Source organism: Myotis myotis, unplaced genomic scaffold (assembly GCF_014108235.1).
Source record: "Myotis myotis isolate mMyoMyo1 unplaced genomic scaffold, mMyoMyo1.p scaffold_m19_p_19, whole genome shotgun sequence".
Lineage (NCBI taxonomy): Eukaryota > Metazoa > Chordata > Mammalia > Chiroptera > Vespertilionidae > Myotis > Myotis myotis.
Genome location: NW_023416323.1, coordinates 30,961,041 through 30,974,444, shown reverse-complemented (window position 1 = coordinate 30,974,444; position 13,404 = coordinate 30,961,041). Strand labels below are relative to the sequence as shown.

The 13,404-nt window shown below is 42.3% G+C and overlaps 1 protein-coding gene across 5 annotated transcripts in view; it reads left to right on the top strand.

Moving 5' to 3' along the window:
• The first annotated feature begins 221 nt into the window (after nt 1-221).
• The window catches only part of CTCF (CCCTC-binding factor), a 43,354-nt gene continuing 30,171 nt past the window's right edge, over nt 222-13,404 (top strand). For 2 of the 5 annotated variants that reach the window (XM_036346521.1, XM_036346520.1), the window contains exons 1-3: nt 222-419; nt 4,468-4,584; nt 6,098-6,209. The gene's annotated coding sequence lies outside the window, so the exon portion shown is untranslated. The remainder of the gene's footprint in view (nt 420-4,467; nt 4,585-6,097; nt 6,210-13,404) is intronic. The other 3 variants (XM_036346519.1, XM_036346517.1, XM_036346518.1) reach the window with 2 other exon arrangements.

Sequence of the window (13,404 nt, the reverse complement as noted above, 5' to 3'; positions counted from 1 at the left end):
CCGGGCGAGAGCGCGGGAGGGCGCGTGCGGCGTGACGTGCCTCGCAGCGCGTCCCGTTACGCCATCGCGCCCGCTTTTGAAAGTTGGCGCCCGGGGCCGCCTCCCATGCTGCCCTGCGCCAACCCCTCCCCTCACCTTTCCTCCCCCGCCCTCCACTCGTCGCCGGGCCAGCCCCCCCACCCGTCCCTTCCCTTATCAGCACCCGCGGCCCCGGCAGCGCCGACGCAGGCGCACTGCACCACGCGGCCGCCATTTTGTGTCCGAGCCTGTGGAGCGATTAAACCGTGCGCGGAGCTGCTTCTTTGGCGGCAGCGGCGGCGCGGTGGCCGGTGCGGGTGCGCGGAGCTAGCCGGGGACGCCAGGTGGCCGGAGCGGTGGAGCGGCGGCGGAGCGGGCGCTGCGGGGGGTGTGGCGCGGAGGTAAGGGGGCCCCGGGTGGAGGAGGTTTCGCGGGCCGCCTCTAGGTGTCACGATGGGGCCGCTCCGGTCGGCGCTGGCTGCTGCCCGGCGCCAGCGCCGCCGCCGGGGGGTGTTTGTCTCCCTCTACCGTCCCTGCTGCGGCGCGGCCGCCGCCATTGCCCGTCGCCGCCACAGCCCGGCCGGCCCCCCCCAACACACACCCGCCCGCTAGGCCTCCCTCCTGGCGGCGCGCTAGGCCTCCGGCGGCGACGGCGACAGAGGCCCGCGCGCCGGCGACTCCATTTTCCTTCCTTTGTCTCTGCCCTCGAGACCGGCTCTTGGCTCGACCGATCACCCGGCCGCGGCCCGCCCTGTGCCCTCTGCCACTTCCGAGGCGGGTAGCCGCAGCCGACAGGCTAGCTCCTTGCCTCGGCTGCCGCGCCCGCTGGTCTAGGGGCTCCCGGCTCTGCCGCCTCGCGCGCAGCCGGGTCTCCGTGCGGTATGGGTGTCGGGCCCTGGCCAACGCCTCTCGGGCTGCCCATCCTCCAGCCCGCCCGGTCCCCGGAACCTACCCGGCTGCCAGGCTCGGCTGCTCGGCGGTCGCTGCCAGTCCGCGCGTCGCCGCCGCTGGTCTCCGTCTCCACCGAGTGGCGCAGGCGGCGCTGCTGCGAGCAGAGGGACCCCAGAGCTGCCGAGAGCTCCCTCTGCAAGGCTGGCTGAGCTACTCGCGCCTCGACGCCGCCCGAGCGGGCGGGGGGACGCGCGCTCGCCGCCCCCGCCGGGCCCCGCTGCGCCCCTAACCTAGCGCCCGGGCTCTTGGCGGAGCCCTGTCGGTGCGGCCCCCCACGGCGGGCGGAAAAGACAGGAGTTCTGAACCAAGTCGTTTTTCGGGAGCCAGGGTCCGACTCCCCTTGCAGGGAGCGATAGCCTGATCTTGTGCGCCCAGAGATCTCAAAGGGATTAAAACTGATCTCAAGTGATAGGACAAGTTCCCGAGTTCTGGATGATGGGCTGGCCGACTCCGGCGGGCGACCCTTGCGTTTCCCTCGCTCTTTCAAATGTCCTGACGCCAACTTAGGACAGTGTTTAGTACTTGGGGCTCTAGCACTAGGCGAAAGCGGTTCTGAGTTCGGCAACACGAACTAGAGCTCCAGTGTCCAGTGTACGGCAGAATGAATTATTTTGACTTGGCTGGTAATTTGCCCCTACGCTGAAATCTGAGGGTTGATGTTGTAATTGAATCTTGGGTCACTAGCTGCAGTTGGTTTATAAATATCTACGCCTAATGTAACTACTCTTTAGTAGCAGACTTCCTGTAGCCCCGAGTTCAGAATTAAGTAAACATTTCCGTACGTAATCTTGATGCTTTCTTCCGAATTTACATCAACTAGTCAAGTTAATTCCACTACCCTATAGGCTGCAAAAGAAGTCAAACGGGGCACGTATATGACTATACTACATTTACTCCGTCCTTAAGCCGTCTTGCATCGTAAAAAAGCTTTCTGTTGAATTGTCTTTTTGCTCTTCGCTCAAATATTCTAGTGCCTTAATATAGTATGGTCCGGCAGTTGATGTAATAATAACTCCGCCTGATTTGGAGAGAAGAAAGTCTTGGTTAACTTTTTTTTTTTTTTTTTAAGAAAAGTTACGTTAAGTTTATGAGGAAATTAAAACATCCTGGTGCTAAGCAAATTTGTCAGTCCACTGTGTGTAATCTCAATCTGTAGGCTTTTGCAGCGTTCTGCCTCCATAGGGGAGTCTTTCAACATCCCTTTTTGAACTCTACAAAATGTTCCTTCTCCCCCTCCTTCACAATAAAATTGCACTAACTAACTAAATGCAGTAGCATTGATGGAGTGTCAAGTTTGGGAATAGGACCACACTTAATTGTCTAATTTTGTGTAATTTTTTGCACTCTTGTGATTTTGGGTATTATTTTCCTTTTGAAATTCTGGATGTCAGGTGGCATGTTTTACTTATTAAATAAGCTCCATATGCATTAAAAATTAAAATCCAGCAGGTCTGTAATTGAGCCAGGAGTAAAGCTTCCCCCCCCCCCCCCATGCTCGCATTGTGCTCCACAAACCATATTTTGCTTCTTAATTCAGTTGTGCATATGCAGTCATTAACTTCTAAATCTTACACATCATTTATGCTGTTTTAATGATATAGAGCTTATCCACAGAGTTGCTATCCTTTGTGATTTCCCAAATGCCAGGATTCATGCTTTGTTTTTATTGGAAAGGAGATCTACAGAGAAGATAAATTGAGGATATAAGGTTACCCAAAGGAACTTATTATTTGAATCAGTGGTATGAGGAAGATTACAACAGAACTGTTTGTCCACATAGGAAAGTGCTGCTTATTTAAAAGTAGTTGTAAAAGTCATCTTAGAGATTTGTTCAACCAGCATAAAATGTAGGAGCTGTAAAAGTTATCCTTAAGATGCATTCAAATTCTACAGCCTTTAGGATTTTGCTTTAGAGAACACACAAAAATGAGGACACCCACCTAAGACTTAAGAGAGGCTTGGGGAGTTGCGGAGGCCATCTGTGGCTGACAAGTGCCCTGAGGAGGAATCCTGTGGCAGAGCCTTGCACCATGGTGCCTGCTGACAGAAATTCACCTCTAGAGACTTTTTTTGCTTCAGAGATGTTGCTGGTATTAAATTCACTCCATATCATCTACTTTATAAGCTCCATTTTATTTTTAAAACCAGAAACCTAGTTAACCACTTATCTACCTTACTTATCTATCTTGATTCCAGATGACTTTAGGCTCTTTTGCCAAAAATTAGGTCCTCCTTCAAACAACTAAGAATTGTCATAATTTAGTATTTGAAAAAGAGCATACAGGTTTAAGAAGTAATAATGGCAAGTAACGATGACTTTGCAGACCATGAATCATAACTATATATATAGATTTGGCATGCCATATTTCAAACATCCCTAAACTTGATCTTCCCTGGCAGTATCTTTTTTATTGTTGTTGTTAGTCCTCACATGATATTTTTCCTCCATTGATTTTTTAGGGAGAGGGGAAGAGAGAGAGAAACATTGATGTGAGAGACCCATCAGTTGGTTGCCCACACCAGGACTGGTGCTGGAGATGGAACCTGCAACCCTTTGGTGTACAGGCTGATACCCTAACCACTGAACCACACCAGCCAGGCTCCCTGGCAGTGTCTTTGTGCATTTTCTCAGTGATTAGTATTTGGGTGCAAAAATGTGGTATGGTATACAGACTGCTGACATATATCTCAAGAACAGTGATTTTTTTCCACACACAGTCTTCATTTTTTGTTGCCCTTAGAATATTCAGGGGCATAAATCCTCATTCCCTTTGACAGTGTATGGACTCCAATACAAAAGTTTCTTAAACTAAAAACACTAGTCCTCTATGTTTTAAATTCCTTCTCAACAGAGAAGACTTCAGGTTCATCTAAGAAAGATTATATCAGCCTAGTTTTGTGGGCTGTAGTTAATTATGAGTTGGAATCCCTCGGTTATACCTCTTATGCTAAGTTCTTTGAAAACTGTTCATTCAAATTTAGCTCTTTTCATTTCACTTGGGAATCCCCCCAAACCCCTTTCCCCTTGAAGGTAAATTCCACTCTACCACTGCCTGAAGCTTTTCTTTTTTATTTTTAAATATATTTTTATTGATTTCAGAGAGGAAGGGAGAGGGAGAGAGATAAAAACATCAATGATGAGAGTTGATCAGCTGCCTCCTGCTGGGGGGTCGAGCCTGCAACCCAGGCATGTGCCCTTGACCAAAATCAAACCCAGGATCCTTGAGTCCACAGTCTGACGCTCTATCCACTGAGCCAAACCAGCTAGGGCTGAGGTGTTATTTTGATAACCACAAATTTTTAGTCCTTTATATATTTTAGCAAATGTCTAAAAAACACTGAGTGTTTTATTATTGGCTTAAGATATTTATGGAATGGGCCAATTAATAAGGAGACATATTTTATCAGTCTTCATCTTGTCCTAAGTTTGTTTTTCATATTGTATGTGCATTTGTGTGTATTTAGTATTCATAAAAATGACTTATGCTTCTGTTTTAGAATGGTCACGGACCCGGGGCCAAAGAACAAGATGCACTAGTGGACAGACTGCTGACCAAGGGCTTGAGAGCTGGATTCTGTTTTTCCTTTTCAAACTGACTTTGCAGCCACGGAGAGGTATACTTCCATTTCTTGGTCTTAAAAATAGAAGTAATAAAACCGTCCTTGGGTTGGAGGATTTGCTGGACCATTCTTGGGTATTGGAGATACAAGAGGGTGAGTGGTTGAGGGCGTACAGGCTTTATGGTCAGAAAGTCCTCAGTTTGAAACTCTGTACTACCATATACTAGCTGGATGACACTGGGCAAGTTACTTAACCTTTCTATGCCTACAGCCCTCACTTGTGAGAGAATAACATTAATTACAGGATATTCTCAGAGTTGAGAATGTGGTAAAGCATTAAGTATCATTTTGGGACTACATAGAAAAAAGAACAGGAAATGGTGGCTGCTTTGCTGTAGAAAACTTCGGAATATATATATATATATATATATATATATATATATATATATATATATATATTATTGATTTTTTACAGAGAGGAAGGGAGAGAGATAGAGCGTTAGAAACATTGATGAGAGAGAAACATCGATCAGCTGCCTCCTGCACATCTCCTACTGGGGATGTGCCCGCAACCCAGGTACATGCCCTTGACCGGAATCGAACCTGGGACCTTTCAGTCCGCAGGCCGATGCTCTATCTACTGAGCCAAACCGGTTTCGGCGGAATATATATTTTTTGACAGTATTAGTTGAAGTCTTGGTAAATGACTTCAAGAGTCTGTTGTGGAAATTTGTAATTTTGAAGAGGAACAAACAGATGGAATCCTGTTCTTGGGGAATTTGATATCCTGGATAAAAATCGTCCTAATTGAGTTAGCCTAGCTAATGACCCATGCTTACATCAGAGTATTAGTTATAGTTGTTACCAATTTTTTCCTTAAAATTTGAAAGGGTCACTTAAAATTTATTGCGGCCTACACTTTCTGCTATAAAATATAATAGACATCAGAGGGAACTTAAAACAGGCTTCTCACAAATGTCAGGATCTACTAGGCTTTGGATCTCATAAACCATAAAGGTAAGGTATTGGGTGTGAAAATTCTATCTTCTCAGGCTACCAGAAAGCACTTCTTTCTTATCCCCTAGAAAATGTGAAAATTGTTTAATTTCACTTATGTAGTGGCAAAAGGAGTGTAGAGGTGGAAATTACAAATGCTGAGATTAGGTGAACATATGAATAAATCATCTAAGTGACTACTAAGATTTTTCTTACAAACTATGCCTGAAGCATATAGAGAGGAAGAAGGGGATGAAAGCTCTACTATTCTTCAGCTCTCTATTTTCCAAGTGGGCGTCTTGGTACGTCCATAAGATGGGAAGGACAAGGTCTTTGTGCTGGTTTTCTGTCGTTCCAGAAGTAACTTATACTCTACAGGTTCCTTTAGAAGTGTTGATACAAAATACACACTAATGAACTGCTGAAAAGAAAACAAGACTGATTTGAAAAGCTATTGAGAAAACTAAACTAAATAGTTTGGGGAATGGGGTTGTAGAAACATGTTGGTCACTTTTAAGTGCTGTGACTAGTTTGATCCCTGTTTCTCAAACTGGGATATAAATACCCTTAGGGTACAAAGTGTATGATTCCTCGTTACTTGAAGCTACAAGATAAGCATGACCCGTCTTCTTGGAGCTTCAGTTGTGCTCATTGAGGGGCCGGTGAGTTGAGTAATTTAATTGGTAAGTAATTAAAATATTTTTTACATTGAAATAGGTATATATTTTAGGAACAGATATGCACTCTGTAAGACTTGTCTAAGATTACACAGGTCATCAAAATGGGGCATGAATGGCTGGTGGTGGGAAGTGTTCTTTGTATAGGTACTACAGTAGAAACCTTTGAGAAGCAATACTTTTGAGCTATAGAACAGCTCTATCATCCAGCTCTTTAATTTTCCCCATAGCATCCTACTGTGAAATGTAGATGTTAAATTATATTAAATGGTGCTTGTTCGCTTGCATGCGTGTTCCTACACATGTGCGACATGCGCAAGAGCTCAGCACAGTTGATAGGCAGTTCTGGATAGCTAGACCAAGTCAGAAATATTGTCAAAAGAAAAGAGGAAGAATGAACAAAATCAGGTCTAAAACTATAAAATAAATTCTATAAAATTTTGAAAACATAACAGGTTAACTCAAGCATAATTAACAATTTATATAGATACCCCCTCCCCCCACTTTGATAAGTAAAATAAAAATAAAATGGCTAAATTCTAAGCTATGGACCTTGCAGTTCCTAAGATTATTCAGCAGCATCTATTCTTAACTTTTATGTATTTTGCTAATGTTACTTATGTTCCTCTTAATGTAAGTGGTATTTAAAAATTACATGATCTATAGTGATAATGCCTACTCTTTGAATATAGGTTTTATATTTGAACCTAATTGGTTCTAGACATACCAAAGTGACTTTCTCTGAAATGATGTGAGTTGGATCAATCCAGATATTTAGATATCTGCAGTACTTACTGAACACTTGTAATGTGTTTGATCATACTTTGAGAGGTTTTTTAAAAAATGCAATACAAAAAAAGAAATTGTTAAGGAATAAAAGTAAAGAAAAACCCAAACAAAAACCTGGCACATAGCAAGAGCTCAATAAGTTTGAATGAATGAATGAATGCCTAGGGCAGTGATGGCGAACCTCTGACACACATGTCAGAGGTGACACGCGAACTCATTTTTTTGGTTGATTTTTCTTTGTTAAATGGCATTTAAATATATCAAATAAATATCAAAAATATAAGTCTTTGTTTTACTATGGTTGCAAATATCAAAAAATTTCTATATGACATGGCACCAGAGTTAAGTTAGGGTTTTTGTTTTTTTTCAAAATGCTGACACGCCGAGCTCAAAAGGTTCGCCATCACTGGCCTAGGGAATAAAATTAAACATTAAAACAGTAGTCAGAACAAAATGAAAAAACTAGTATTGGTAGGGTGGTTAGGTTTGGGGTGACTTTTCTTCATTTTCTATAGTTTGTATAATGTAATTATTTTATAAATGCAAATAAATGCCCCCCCCCCTTTTAATTAGATAAAGCAGAATTACCAAAAATTGGGAATAACAATATTGGGCCATAGGGGACTGATTAAATTGATACATCTATATAATAGGTTGTGATACAACCATTATATTATGCTTAGATATATTATGTATAGGAATACATAAAGCAGCCCTAGCTGGTTTGGTTCAGTGGATAGAGTGTTGACCTGCTAACTGAAAGGTCCCAGGTTCGATTCTGGTCAAGAGCACATGCCCAGGTTGTGGGCTTAATCCCCAGTGGGGGGACTTGCAGGAGGCAGCCGATCAATGATTCTCTCTCATCATGGATGTTTCTATCTCTCCCCCTTCCTTCCTTTCTGAAATCAATAAAAATATATATTTTTTAAAAAAACATAAAGCAGATTGCCAAATAGTATGCACACTGTGTTCTCCCATGTGAGAGTAAATATGTGTGTGTATACAGGGTGTCCCCAAAAAATGTACACACACTTTTTCCCTGATAGCTCACTTGATGTTTCTTTTTAGATTTAACCCACTGGAATTAATAATATTCAAGTGTGTATACATTTTGGGGAGACACCCTGTATAGGGAGGGGACCATAGGTATAAATCAGAATGCTTATATAAAACCTATAGGTTTATATTCTGGCTTATCTGAGTTTTCTCCTATTATCTGTATTGTATTTTTTTTTCCTTGTTTGGGGGAGGATAATTGTAGCTGAGAACCAAGATATACATTGCTGCCTGAATTAATCTAAAAACTTTTAGCTGACGCAATATTATTGAAAGCCTGTATTTTCATTGGAAGAGCCAAGTTTTTGGTTTTATAGTTGTTGTTTTTTGGGAGGGGGGAGTACAAATTAATTCAGTAGGTTAAATAGGGAATGCTACATGCAGAGAGGGAAGATCAAGTACAAAAGCAAAAAAATAGATAGCAGAATGTGACCATAAGGAAAGAGCTAGACCATGATTCCTCTTGTGTATTTTGTTGTTGTTATTTTTAAATATATTTTTATTGATTTCAGAGAGGAAGGGAGAGGGAGAAAGAGATAGAAACACCAATGATGAGAGAGAATCATTGATTGGCTGCCTCCTGCAAGTCCCCCCACTGGGGATCGAGCCCACAACCCAGACATGTACCCTGACCTGGAATCGAACTGTGACCTCCTGGTTCATAGGTCAACACTCAACCACTGAGTCATGTCAGCTGGGCTATTTCCTCTCGTTTTTGGTACATCACAAAAGAAGGGCTCATGGCATACTTATTTTTTAAATTTTTTATTTTAATTCTTCTTTTACCAATATTTGTCATCTATTTGTTATTTGCTCAAACCCAGTATACATGTATAGTGGTATCAAAATTGTTAACCTGAACTCCATGGGAAACAACTTTATTAATTATAATACAATGCTTATCTGTAGTTCTTTAGGCCTTAATCTTATAATTTCTATTCATTTCCAAGTTATTTAGGTACAGTTTACCTCTCTCTCTCTCTAATGAAGATATATATCTGTAACAGTGAGATTCTTTTTATTTTTATTTATTGCTGACAGTATTATATTATTTTTATTTATTTATTTAAATATGTTTTTATTTATTTCAGAGAGGGAGAGAGAGATAGAAACATCAAATGATGAGAGAGAATCCTGCATGCCCCCTACTTGGGATTGACCCTGCAACCCGGGCATGTGCCCTTGACCGGTATTGAACCCGGGACCCTCGGTCCAGACTGACGTTCTATCCACCAAGCCAAACAGCTAGGGCTATCCTATATAATAAAAGGGTAATATGCAAATAGACTGAATGGCAGAACAACTGAACAACAAATCAAAGTGTAATATGCTAAGACTCAACCACTTGCTATGACATGCACTGACCACCAGGGAGGCAGACCACTGGTTGACCAGTCACTATGATGTGCACTGACCACCTGGGGGCAGATGCTCTGACCGGTAGGTTAGCTTGCTGCTGGGGTCCCACTGATTGGGACTGAACGAGATGGGCCAGACATGCCCTGGAGCCCTCCCGTGGTCACTCCCTGGCCCAGTTGTGTACTGGTGGGGTCCCTCAGCCTGGCCTGCACCCTCTTGCAATCCAGGACCCCTTGGGGGATGTTGGAGAGCCGGTTTCAGCCTGATCCCGCAGGCTACTTCCCTTGGGAGGGTGCCAGACAAAGGGCTCATGGCTAGCGAGCACTGCTGTGGCAGCGTGAGCCTCTCCCAGTTGGGACTAATTGGTTGTGGGGCCAGGATGAGCAGGAGCAGCAGGTAGGAGCTGCAGGTGGCATTGGACTGCGGGTTTCGGCCCAATCCCTGCAGGCCACCCTGAGGGACCCCACCCATGCACGAATTCGTGCACTGGGCCTCTAGTATTCTTTTTAAAAGAAAATAAATTTATACCTCCTTCACCTATTTCTCCCACTCCCTATGCCCCATCTCTGGCAACAACCAATTTTTCTTTCTTTTTTTTAAAAAAATATATTTTATTGATTTTTTACAGAGAGGAAGGGAGAGAGATAGAGAGTTAGAAACATCGATGAGAGAGAAACATCAATCAGCTGCCTCCTGCACATCTCCTACTGGGGATGTGCCCGCAACCCAGGTACATGCCCTTGACCGGAATCGAACCTGGGACCTTTCAGTCCGCAGGCCGACGCTCTATCCACTGAGCCAAACCGGTTTCGGCGGATTCAGTTTTTTAGATCTTTTGACAGAGAAACATATCAGTATATGTTTAGAAAACATATATCTTTAGAAAAACGTGGAGATTGTACTTTACTGCTCTCAAATATAGTACACCTGTTCACTGGCACACATTGGGTTTTTTGTATGTATTTGTCAGAATTTTTTTTTTAATGCCGTCACCAACTTTAAAGTTTATCCATGTATAATGCATTACTAGACTCTAGCAGTCGCTAATATTAAAGCTTGGAATCTAATACCAAGGCTGTTAGGACTTTGAGCTTATTCATCTCTTTCTGGATAACCCAGGACTTTTTCAGAATCCTTTAGTAATTTCCCTGGGATAAGAACAGACCATCCTTGGGAGGGCTGGTGTTGGTTAGCACCTCTATTTTTAGTGTAGTCCAGTTGGACCTCTGAAATGTCAAAATTATTTCAGCCCACTACTTTTTATTTGTTTACATAAACTCTGGTATAACAAAACTCTGGTATAGCATAGTTACAATCACATATGGTAAAGCAGGTACAAACTACATTCACAGAGATATGGTATGGTGCAGAACTATTCTATAACAATAGGATACTCTAATTGTTTTTAATATATCTTGTGTTTCTGTTTTGTACTTGTAACTTTCTACTATTTAACATTTTTGTTATAAGTATATGTTGAGACTGTAAAGTAATAGTGACTTGGTTTCCTCTTGGGAATAAATTTTTAAAATAATTTTTTTGTCTTTTTGGTCTCTTGTTAGACAGGATCTTTGCTGCTTCTCCTCTCCTTGTGTCTTTTAGGTATTTATAAATATGTAATTTGCCTGTACCCTCCCCCCCAATTTCTTGGTTAAGCTATTACCTATGTTTCCTTTTTTCCTATATTTGTTTTCATATTTCTAAGGAGCAGCCAAGTTGGCAGATTGTTTCCATAATTTGAACTTTGTTCAAAGGCATTATATTGACATTTATTATTACCCATATTATGCCTTTGGTACACGTGTGCATTGTTGAATTTAAGCTGTTAGCTTCTAATTTAAGATTGACCTTATAGGGGACCCCATTTACCAAATAAAAATGATTTGGTTTTTACCAAGTAGCCTTCGTGAGTGAGTACTGGGTTATAGAAATACTAGAGCAGCGGCCACATGGTCATTGATACACATTGCAAACCATGAGTTCACTTGGTTATTATGTATGTCCATTTCTCTCTTTTTCTTTTTTACCTTCTGTGATGCATTGACCTTGTCCCGTACAATCTAGAGAGATCTTTTGATACTGATAGTACACATAATAGAGGTTAAACCTTAGAACTGCCTTATTAAATTATACATTTCATTTTTGCTTATATGGGAATCATTTATATTTCTAAATAAATAAAACAGTTCTTTGTATTAAAGAATGAATCAAACATTCTCATAGTAGAAAACAGTGCATATTTGAGTAGCTTATATTTTTGTAGACCTGCATTTAGGATGAATAACTATTCTAAGTCACTTCCAAGCCATAGTCAGCAGAGATTCTATATCAGAATCTCTTGAGGACTTTTTTTTAATATGTATTTTTATTGATTTCAGAGAGTAAGGGAGAGGGAAAGAGAGAGAGAAACATCCACGATGAGAGAGAATCACAGGTTGGCTGCCTCTTGCACTTCCCCTACTTGGGATAGAGCCCACAACCCAGGCATGTGCCCTTGACTGGAACCGAACCCAGGATCCTTCGGTCCCCAGGCCATTGCTCTATCCACTGAGCCAAGCCTGCTAGGGCTCTTGAGGACTTTTTAAAAGGTCTCATCCAGCCCGGCTGGTGTGGCTCAGTGGATGAGCACCTACCTAGGAACCAGGAGGTCATGGTTCAATTCCCAGTCAGGGCACATGCCCAGGTTATGGGCTTGATCCCCAGTAGGGGACATGCTGGAGGCAGCCACTCAGTGACTCTCTCATCATTGATGTTTCCATCTCTCTTTCCTTCTCCCTTCCTCTCTGAAATCAATAAATATATATATATATATATATTTTTTTTTTTTTTTTAAAGTCTCTTCTACACCAGAGCTACTGAATCAGAATCTCTGGGATCTATGTATTTTAAAGTTCACCAGGTGATTCTGTTACCAACCAGGTTTGGGAAACAGTGCTTAGGTAGAATGTGCCCCAAAATCCATGGCGGTGCCTGTTAGATGTTCTATAAATTTTCTCTGTGTGTAATTTATTCCATTTTATAGCATTCATTCAAGATGATAGATTTGCCACAGATTCCCACCCTTTTCTCCTGTTTCCAGTAATGGAAAACTGGAACTGCTCCAAAGATAGTATAACTGAGCTGCTTTCAGGGATATGGGCCTGGAGCAGGGCAAGGAGGGATTTGGTGGTCACTCTTGAGAGAGCAAAAAGAAGTGAGACATTAGGTTGCTGTGTGCCAGCAAAAGTGTGATCCAGGCTGTAGAAAGTAGAGAGGGACAGCATGTGTGTGGGAGGCAGCCTCCAGTCGGTACTGTGGCATAGCATGTTGACTCTCAGGTAAGTTTTGTCTTTTGTTTTAAATGTTCAATAAATGAAATAAACAGGCTACCCTTAATGTGGGGCTAGAACATGGCCTCTGTAACCAGGTTACAATAATAACTTTGAGATGGTTTAGCACATTTCCATGTTATGTTGAATATTTTTGCACAAAGTTGGTCTAATTCCTTACATATTTAAATTTCCCCATATGCTATATCCCTGCTAGAATGCTCCTCTCTTACTGTAGTTTGCCTGGCAGGATCCTCTCACCCTTGAAAATCCAGCTTTAATAATAATTCTCCTTAAAGCCCTCCTTCACTCATTTAAGCCATCCTTTGTGCCAGGGTATGGGAAGTCTGTTAACCCCTGTTACAGCAGCCATCACACTGTATAGCTGCTATTTGTTTTATCTGTCTCCCTGCCAGATGAGCTTCCTGAGAACTAAGCCCTGTGCAGTTAGGACCTCCACTACAGTACCAAGTAATTAAAAGGGAAATTCATATCTGTGTGACTAGCATCAGGCACCTTTTGATGAAGAATTACTAAATTTTAATGTCTTAAAAAATTAGTGTATTCAATTAGCTTTTATTTTTACGTGGCAGGATTTTTAATATATTTTTAAATTTTTTTTAAAAACTGGTTTCAGCTGAAACCGGTTTGGCTCAGTGGATAGAGCGTCAGCCTGCGGACTGAAAGGT